The 10,813-nt window shown below is 42.8% G+C and overlaps 1 long non-coding RNA gene across 1 annotated transcript; it reads left to right on the forward strand.

Annotated features, from left to right (window-relative positions):
- The first annotated feature begins 456 nt into the window (after positions 1-456).
- LOC118079781 (uncharacterized) lies at positions 457-6,779 on the forward strand. Its single transcript, XR_004691889.2, has 4 exons — positions 457-721; positions 1,333-1,597; positions 1,705-1,870; positions 6,124-6,779. It is a non-coding gene; the product is annotated as an uncharacterized LOC118079781 (long non-coding RNA).
- The last annotated feature ends 4,034 nt before the right edge of the window (positions 6,780-10,813 follow it).

Here is a 10,813-nt window from a genome sequence, read left to right on the forward strand (position 1 = left end):
CAAGGTTCTCTTTGTGGTGCTAACATTGCTCTGTAATGTGCTACAAACAGTGGTGGTGCTGTAAAAATAACTGAAACAACAACAGAGTAGTGATGTTGTCATCCTAGGTGAGGTATGTGTGAAAAAAATGCTTGTTTTCTAAAGCTATATGAAGGGACTGCATATGTGCATGTCTCCCTCTCTCTCTCGAGCCACTAGAGGTCACAAGAGAACAATAAAAAAAAATTTCAAGCCACCCATCTTGCTATTTCACCAAAAGCTGCTTTTTTACACTATTTACATAAGTGTTTGGGGTGGGGGTGCACTCCTAAACAATTTATAAATGTATTATATGGCCTGTTGTAATATGATGGTGCAAACGTATCAGTTCAAATCCTGTTCAGTTATTTTAAGATATCAGACTGTTTAATATTAGAGGAGAGCAGTATTTTTAGTGGTTGATGATGAATTATTGAGATTCTTTCTTAAAGTTGCATCTTTCTTGTTTGTATCTTTCAAGTTTTGAATATAATTTTAAAAATAACTTACAATGCCATATATTTTAAATTTGTATTTATATCTTGTCAGGAGTCAAAATGTTGGTGTATGAATAGGGTTGCATTAGGCCTCCTCCTGTGACCTTACCTGCAACTTGACCTGAGACACTAACAATCAGAAGGTGGAACTTTCCCTGCCACCCATCTCTGTACCAGGAAAACACCTGGTGATAATAAAATGAAAGGTCCGTAAAAATGTGGCCAACTGTATATATTTGATATCATCCAGCAACAAAATGTTGATGAGGATTTCTAATTTTGCTTCCAGATCCATTTTGAAAACCTGAACGTAAAAAGTGCTCACCATTTTTATTTAAAGGATTTTTAAGTAAGGGACTCAAATTGTTGTTTTTTAATCCTAGGGGTGCTAGGTTTTTGCATTATGGATCTTTCTCCATCTCCACCAGCATATTTTGGGCCTTCATCACAGACTTGTGATCATTTGTGTGTTGTTGTTGTTTGTTGTTATTGTTTTCCATTTTAACTCTCATCTATGTTTATGCTGCTTTTAAATAAAAACAGACAGCAATTACTCCCAGAGTAACTATTCTGACCTGATAATATGTTCCCTTTCTGGCCCCTCTTGCATCTTGCCTACAATCACAGCTGTCTGAACTCTTTTTGTGCCTGAGCCACACATGCTCTCACATCACTCAAGCCGTATCATTTTGACAGGGGGATGGAGGCAGAATTGTCACTTCTCTGGGTATCTCCTTGACTGTACTTTTCCAATGTTTTTTTTCCTTTCCCCAAATCATTTGTCTGTGAACTCTTTACTTCCCTTTTTCCTTGGCAGATGACTTTCTTATTGGAGAATGCTGTCTATGAAAGCCTACTACATCTAGAGGCAGAATCTCTTCTCTGGTAACGGCTACCTTGAGCTAGACCATTTGCTTCCTCTAGCTCAGTATTGTCTGCACTGACCTGCAGCGTATCTTCTGGGTGTCAGAGAGGAATCAATTTCCAGCCCTGCCTGGAGAAGATGGCAACTGAACCTTCGACATGCACAGCTAAGGCTCTTCTCGCCCACCTGTCATCAAATGAGTCACTAAAATATACAGGTGTGACCCCCGCCCCGCCCCCCCGGCAATACACATATTCTCTGAAGGAGCACAATACCTTTGAGGTTCACTTTCAGCACTGTTAATTACAGTTTTTTTTCCCTTAGGCAGTACAATTTTCCCGCTCACATAAGTCAGTGTGGGAGAGGATTAGTGGAGTGTTTATTTGACTTCAGGCGGCTGCCTGCTACTCCTGTGCTACTCTCTCCTGAGCCTTGATCCTCTAAATGACCCAATATTCCTAAAAACCAGAACTCACAGTACATTCCACAAGTAAGTGTGCCGTATCACGAGATGTTTGTTTCTTCTTTTGTGAGCCTCTTCCCTCCCGCCTCCATCTCTCCCTCCCCCCCAGTCAGTATTCAGTTAAGCTCTCAGCCTTATTCTCTAAAGTATTTGCTCCTTACACAGCTCTTTTTTCTAAATGCAATTTATCCATGTGTGCGCTAAACAAACATTGCATCTGCCTTTAATGTGGAATTCAATTTGCCAACCTCCGTCAATCTAAGCTAAAGTCATCAACAGTTCAAAATGCTCTTTCTAGGCATTATCGGCTGCTACGTCACACACCAAAATGAATATTTACTGGCACGATTATTAAGCTAACAAAAAATTACTGGACCTCAAACATTTGGGATTGTCATTATTATTATATAACACCTCAAAAGCTAGGTGGTATAGAAAATGATTTTTTAAAAATAAGTAATAGATTCCCAGTTGCGTAGATGTTTCCTCCGCCTGTGTGATATGGATGCTTGAGGGTTGTTTGTTGAACAGCCAAGGGAAGCTGCAATGTGACCAGAAGATTATAAGAAAGGCAATGTAGAATAGTGGTTAGAGTGTTGTACTTGACCAAGGTGGACCGGTTTCACTTTCCCAGTAAGCCATGAAGCTCACTAGCTGTCATCAGGTCAGTTTCCTAAACTATTTCACAAGGTGGTTGTGAGAATAAAGAGAGGACTACATACATTGACCAGAACTTCTTGGAGGACGGACAAAACAAAAATCTCAAAGATTGCACCATAGCAAATAACATGTAACTCTTTCCCCCTAGAATCTGCTTTCTTTTTGCCCTAATGGAGGAAAAAATATGGATATATCCATATTTGAAGGGCAAAGGCAGAGTTTGGAGGGATTTTAACAAGGAAAAAGAAAAATCTCAAGTAAGAGTTAAGCCACGCTCTCCTCCCAATGATCTTTTGCTCCTGATTGCAGCTTACTGCAGCTGCTTTGGGTAAAACAACAACAACGAAAACCTCAGGGAGAACATTTATGTGACTGAGCATCCAGTTTGACCCCAAGACTAAAGAAAGAGGAAGACCGGCTGACAATAGAGCACACCAAAAAAAGAGAAAATAACAGTTAAAATGTGATGATGCAAAGCCCTTACTGTTAAAAAAACAAACTTATTGGAAAGGAAATGTCCCTTGCGCCTGTTGTTATAGCAAATGCACTATCCCAAATCGCTGCCTGTTGACATGATTATGTCAGAATTGGAGGCGTGAGCATGCGAAATGATCAGGAGGGGCCCGTTCCCAAATAAAGAAAACAGACATGGATTGCTTCCACACTAGAGCCCTTTAGTGCTGCCAAGGCATTGCTTTCCCACAATTAGCTGGAAGCAGAAATAAAACGAAGGTCTTATGCAAGCAATATAGGGTTATTATCCCCTCCCCATAGCCATGATTCTCCTATAACGTAAGCTACACTAATTACAAAAGTCATGCCTATAATTAAAGGGTTTGGCTGGCTAGGTGCTCTCTGGTTCTGTATGCCCCAACCCCCTTCCCCCCTCTCCCATTAGTAGGCCCCCTGATATCATTTAAAATAAAATGTGTATCCTGCTTTTCTGTCTGCGAACAAACACCGAAAACAGCTTGCAATACACCATTAAAAACAAATCAACCAAAAACTAGAAGGCTATAAAAGGAGACAGGAACAGCAGCTCAGTCTTCACTATAAATTCCAGGACGTAAACCCCCCACAGGCCAAATGCCTGTTGAAATAAGCAGATCTTCATGGGTTGGGAAGGGGGGGGGTGAAAAACCATCAAGAAGTGACTAAGAGAGAGCCATAACATTAGTGTGGTCACAAAGAAGGTACTCTCTCATGTCCCCTCCAGCTACACTTCCAAGGCACCATACACATAATGCGTGGCGGGAGCTTATGTGGCTTGTGGGCTTTGTGGTCAGCGCAGACTCCTAGAGGTAAAAGCACAACTCACTTCCTCTGTGTGAGAAACACAAGCAGCTGCCACATGTGGAGGAAAGGAAAGTGGTTAAGGTCGGAGCCATCAGAGTTTCCTTATTATGCTGTAAGGGAAAGCAGGAGGGAATCACTCTGTGGTGGTCATGAGTGTTTTGAGTGTGCTGACACCTTGGGGGAGCAACAAAAGGTGTTGAGAAGTCCTAGTTTGAACTATGGGCTCCCCTTCTCTGGCAAGGCAACATGGCAAACATTTCTCCTTCCAGCAGAGGAGCTGAGATTGCTGGCGGGTGTTTGTGTCTAGAGTTCTGCAGAAGAGTGTGTGAAAGGATTTGAGGAGAAGATGTGCTATTCGTATGCCCTTCTGATTTTGTTTTTGGCCCGACTAAGTGCAAAGTGCTCAATTTCCACAAAGAGTGCCCTTTCGCCAAGCTTCCTATGTGTACATATACTCACAATTCTGCATGTGGGCGAGTGACATAGCCCACTGGCATGCATCTTAATATGTGAATTGGACTTCGCTGCTTCAGATGCTATACTGTGATTGACTCTGTGGTTCACGTTTGCGGTGGCAGGAGCTGTCTGGGGCTCCCCATGAGTGCTTTGATGTACAATATCTCATTTGCTGGTAGAACACTGTGCTATTACTCAGGCCAGAAAACACCTCCATCCTCCTTCCTCTTTGCCCTGGTGGTGTCCCACTGGTAGAGGGACTGCACTTTGGTACATTTTGCAAGTGCTATGCTAGCACAAATTCACTGCTACACAACGTAAGTTCTCCTTCTGCCAGAACAGTTGAATCAAGCAGTAGTGACTCTCATCCAAGCAGGCATAAGGCAAGGAAAACCTGATTGCCATTTGTTCCAATTCAGCAGCAAAGAATCATAGAATTGTGGAGTTGGGAGGGATCCCAAGGGTCATTTGGTCCAACCCCCTGCAAGGCAGGAATCTCAACTAAAGCATCCAAGACAGATGGCCATCCAACCTCTTAAGAACCTCCAAGGAAGGAGAGTCCACAACCTCCAGAGGAAGAGTGGGTTTTCTCTGAGGAAAAGCAGCATGGTGGGACAGCACTTGCGGTGTGGGCATGCCTGCATGGGAAACCATCAAGGCTTTATGTGGTCACTGTATGCATGACCATTTAGCTCTGCAGAAATAGTGTAAAAGGTAAAGGGACCCCTGACCATTAGGTCCAGTTGTGACCGACTCTGGGGTCGCGGCGCTCATCTCACGTTATTGGCCGAGGGAGCCGGCGTACAGCTTCCAGGTCATGTGGCCAGCATGACAAAGCCGCTTCTGGCGAACCAGAGTAGCACACAGAAACGCCATTTACCTTCCCGCTGTAGCAGTACCTATTTATCTACTTGCACTTTGTGCTTTCGAACTGCTAGGTTGGCAGGAGCTGGGACTGAGCAACGGGAGCTCACCCCGTCGCAGGGATTCGAACCACCAACCTTCTGATCGGCAAGCCCTAGGCTCTGTGGTTTAACCCACAGCGCCACCCGCTTACCCGCAGAAATAGTGTAGAGGCTGGGTCAATGTATATATGGCCGAGGACAAACACTTATGCTACCATGGATCACACAGAGTGCTTTACCCTGATGAAGACTAGCCCGGGCCCAAAATAGGTCCTGCTTGTGGTTGCCCCATGATCAATAAAACCTTGTGTAATCACCAACTGTGTAGCAGATATGCAGCAGTGTGACAAAAGGGATGCAAGCCGATGTAGTCAATTGGCCTGTGCAAGTCAGAAGCCAGTAGCTGTCATAGTTCACCATCTAGTCTTTATTGTAATGCATTTGCTGCGCGGACCAGGAATTAGACTGCAACACTGGATACCTGCCAAAATTTGGATTTACCAGCCAGACCAGTGAAATAATATACTTTTGGCAACTTTATGGTCACAGCCTTTGTCATGCTTTGCCCTAGTCACAGTAAGATCAAAAGAGTCATGGGTGGGAGCAAGAAGAAAAATAAATAAGCCAATGAACAGAGCAAAGAAAAGCAAACTGTTTATGAATATATATTACTGTATTGGGAGTTCATAGGATAGGATTAGGAGAAACGGCACCTCTACCTGCCTGTCACTTGCAAATTCTTATAACTGCTTAGAAGCTTACTGGAGGTCAGCACCAAACACCCAAACAGACTAATCTGCATTATAGACACTTAATGAAAGTCACAAGGTTTTACATAATATATATTGGCGGCACAAGAAATGTTTGTTAGAGTAATTTGTCATCAGGATTAGATTTGTGAAAGCGCCCATTGTTTGTTAACCTGTTTGGTGATATATTTTTGTTTTTTTGTCCAACCCTTAGTATACCCAAGATTCTCCAAATAAATTACAATGGGGAACATGGAAACCAAGTATTTGATGACTGGCACCAACATCACCCAACACTAGCATATGGAGGAAAAAAATTACTGTTGTGATAATGTCATTGTAATAAATCTACACAGTGCTTTTGGGGGGGGGGAGTATGCATTAGTACAGAGTACTATACCGATACCTCTCTTTTTTCTGCCCATGGCAGTAATTTTGTGCTTGCAGCCACAGTACTTTCATCAAGACATGAGTATCAGCGCCTCATTTCTTACCAAGAAAGAAAGAAAAAGCCCTTGATGTATATCAGATAATTTAAAGTTGAGTTATACAGAACGCACATGCAGGCCTTAGAGTGAGATGAAAATTGTTTTTAAAATTGTGGAGCTTCTCATGACAACATGTTCCTTTGTAATAAAATATATCCAAGGATAATGGTAATGGGTGTGATTCATACAGCCTACACAGTACAAATAAAGCCTGTTTTGCCACCCCCACCCCAATGGCTCTAAGGAGCTGGCAGAGATAGCAAAATCTATAGTCAGGCTTCCACAGGCATAGGCATGCCTGTAATCTGCAGGCACCAAGGCCTAGACGTCTCTAAGAAGACCTAGCGAAATCCAGCTCAATGGGGAACTGTTCCAGATCTAGATAGAGCATGCTATTGAATTCTTATTGAATTCTGCAATGGGTTAAGCCAAACAGATCCCAAAATCCACCACAGAACTCTGGAGACTTCCAGGAATTTGGTGGCCAGCCCAAGCAAGTTAGTAGGTGTCAGGGGGCCTTCCTACAGGGAACCTCCCCCCCCCCATCCTGTTGACCAGCTCTTCGCCCAGTGAAAGCAGCAGCAGTGGGTCAAGTGGGGGGAATGAGGAAGTTAGTGGTACGGAGGTGGCAAGGCTCAGAGCCTTTGCGTCGCCTTGACCAAGAGGTGGAGGGGAACAGGCAGCCCCTTCCAGCACCCGAATTACACATTGGTGAGCTTACCTCTGCAACTACAAAAGTTAGAAAGTTAATTAATTAAAGGAACATAGAATATTGGACAAGTCTAGTTCCACACACGAGATCAGGGCTACCACACATTGTTTTAGGGTTTCCATGCTTTACACAAGTCTGAATGTTTCACCTGCCCCTTCTCAAGAACCAGACTGCTCCTGGTCTTTGCTATAGGCAACTAAAATTTGATAGCAGTCACATTTTTTTTGCTCTTGGCTAGGAGGTAAGCCTACCATGGCACTAGCTGATAGCTCCCATGCTGACCCAAGCTACCTCATTTCTCCCCAGCTAGACAGGATTAACTTTGACACAAGTAATGCATGGCCTTCTTCCCCTCTCATTCTGTAAATATGTAACAGCATCCATTACACTACTGGAACCAATTATTCACTGCTCAGCAGAACCACACATCCCGCAGTTTGAATGTGTAGTCTACCTGCCTCTTACAGTTCAGAAAGAATGAGCCTAGTATTAATGAACCACCGTCCAGCTGGCAAGGACTTCCTTGCCAGGTTATTTTAGCAGACAATGAGAAAACAAACGGTGATTACTTGTAAGGTCTGTTCTCTAAAGATAAAGCTATGCAAGCAGAGACAATCTGCTGGAGCATAAATTATACTGCTAGGAACCGTCTGGCCCTACTAGAATATTACTGCTTCCCATCAAACAATGTGAGTGTGTTCAGGAAGTTCATAACATTATAATAAGTTCTCTGGCATTACAGATTTCCCCACACCACCACCCCTGCCCTGAAAAATAGAAAAAGGTTAACAGAGGACCCTGACGTCTCCCTATAGTATCTACATTGAGTGAAAATCCTTAGGTAGGTGAGCAATGACAAATTTATGGCCTGTGGGGCCCTAGTTTGGAAGGACCCTATTCATTCACCTAAATAAAGAAGACTATGTCAAAATTAGTTTCCCACTCCCATCATCCTCCAAAAACCCAAAGGGGTAGCAACTGTCCTATCTCTTCTCTTTCCTCCAACTTTGTCCCGCAATGGTTGCCCAAGCAAAACCTTCCCGCTAGAAATGAGGGGAGCAGTTAACATCCTAACCAACTGGAGTTGGAAGCGGGTGACCCTTTCAAACTCAAGCAAGTTCTCTGTGCTGCAGATTTGGAAGAATCATAGGATCATAGAGTTGGAAGGGACCCTAAGGTTCATCTAGTCCAATCCCCTGAAATGCAAGAATAAGCATTAAACTCACCCCTCTGTTTGTGTTGGGTTGGCAACCAATGGCTTAAAAGTTTGCCTAGATGTTATGCTTCCTAAATTTCATTCTAGAAGGACTAGAGACACCCTTTTTTAAAAAATGGAAAGCTCAAAGTCTGGCACCTTTGTTCAGTGGCACCAATAAAAGTGTCCCTAGATGCTGGGTTGGTGACACCCTCCGTGCATGGTCCAGTACTCACTTCAAACGGGGAGTAGGAGAAATTAAGAGTGGATACTTTTTGATTCAGAAGTTTTGACCAACATCTGTATAATCTGCTTGTACACAGATGTTTTCCTTTAAAAAAAAAGTTTGCATAACTATGATCCAAGGAGCCAGAGACTTTGCCATTCAACAGCAGCAGCAGCAGTCTGCCTGATATATCATTTGTTTGGGATTCATTCACACATTGCTTTGCACTGAGAAAATAAGGGGTGGGTGTGACCTTGCCTGCCTCTGTCCTCATGCCAGGGACATTCATGATGTAATGAATATATATCACTCTGGTGCAAGGCAACAGGAACAGGTGCAGATTCCTTCTCCTAAGCTAGGGAACTTTTAGATCAAGTTACCTCCAGCAAAAGGACTGGGGGCATTATTAGCAAATGTTTTATCTCTGAACCAATCATACGGTAAGATGATGGACAGAAAAGAAAGTAATTGTGGTTCGCAGCTGTATAAGTAAGACAATCACTCAAAGTCACCAGTGAAGAGGTTTAGAAAGATGACATATTGTGACGTAGAGGGGCAAATAAAACCAGTTAATATCACATATGGCAACGTGCTAGGTTATACGTGCAATGTAAGCTAAACTATTCTGGCTGCCCAATCACACACATGATAGGTAAACATAGCTACGAGTTCTGTGTTGAGAACAAATTCTGCAAGGCACATTACAAACAAAAAACACGTGCAACCCTTTTTTATTACACTTTCTTTTTTTTTTTAAACATAATTTTTATTGATTTTACAAATTACAAAAGATGGTACATACATATACACCTTTTCCACCTTCTTCCCACCCCCCTCCATGGGTCCTCCCCTGCCACAGAAGTATCCCACGCAGGTGAACAGTCAGAAGTGGTCCATTTTATGATTGGGTTTCTGTCCTCCTCCCCCTCCCCTGCCCCCGAAGCCCCCCCCTGCCACCAGGGAGCTCCAGTGAACCAGGGCAGTACGCAGGAGTTCATCCATCCAACCATCTATTGTCATACCAAAAAAAAAAGAAAATACAAAAAGAGAAAAAGAGAAAAAAGAGAAGAAAAAAAAGACAAAAAGGAAAAAAGACAAAAAAAAATTCATCATAATTGTTAAATTCATAATTGTTAAACCATATTTTGTGGGCTTCCCCACCCTCCCCCCTTCCCCGCTTTTCCTCCCTTATTTATCATCTTCAACAGTTTCATAGTTCATATTTTATAACATACACCTTTATATCTTGTACCACTTTTAAACTAACTATTATCATTTTCGCCTATTGTCCAATCACTGAGAAATCAAACTCCCATTTTTTCTTCCCGTGCCTAATTTTTACCCCTCTATAGGCCTCCATATTTTCACCTTTTTCCAGAATCAATTCACTTTTTAAACCTATAATTATTCCCAAACTAACCTTACACCCCCCCGAGTACTGGCTCCACCCCACCAATCCAGCAAGTTCCATAGTCAGCAGTCCAGTTATAGTCCTATTAACCCATCCTTACAATCACAACTTCACTTTCCCTTCACCCCACCCCCTGTTTACAGTCTTTTGCCATCCAGGCCTCCATATCAGACCCCTGAGCTTCTTCTCTTCTCTGCTTAATTTTTCCTTCTTCCCTGTGGTCATTCTGGAGTTCCAGTAAGTCCAATCGTGCCCCCCTCGAAGGGGAGGCACTCCATCCAACTTTTTGTAGAGTAAAATCATCATTTTTTTCGTGATGGGCTTCATTTTGTGTTAAGTCATCACAGTCCTCATCATTGTCATTCTCACATTCGTCTTCTTCAGTTTCAGAAGCTTCATCTTCTAAGAAATCATATTCTGCCATCATCATCTGGAATTGTTGCTGTAACACTTGCCGTTGTGTCTCCTCTTGACATAGTTCTATTCTTGCTTCCCACATTAAGGTCAAAACAGTCCGCTGAAACTCAGGCGGGTACCTTTTTGTTGACATAGTTCAGTCCTGTCAAGGTCAAAACTTGTCACATGGGGTGGAATATAATCGCAGTCTATTTTCTCGACTCCATTTTAACAAGCTGGCTGCATTCTTAAAAATAAAGTTCGAACTCACATTTCAAAAGTATATAAACCAAAAAAGAATTTCCAAAAAGTCCAGAGATAAAGATAGAAATAGAATTTAACTATAGATCCTGATCAACTCACTGGATTGTCTGGGCTGCCGGCTCCCGAGGAACAGAAAGGTCTTTCTTAGTCTTAACTTCTTTCTGCAGGGCAATCACAACCACAGTCTCTCTCCCCTTTTACCCTGCATTTAG

The sequence above is a fragment of the Zootoca vivipara genome, chromosome 2, assembly GCF_963506605.1.
Source record: "Zootoca vivipara chromosome 2, rZooViv1.1, whole genome shotgun sequence".
Lineage (NCBI taxonomy): Eukaryota > Metazoa > Chordata > Lepidosauria > Squamata > Lacertidae > Zootoca > Zootoca vivipara.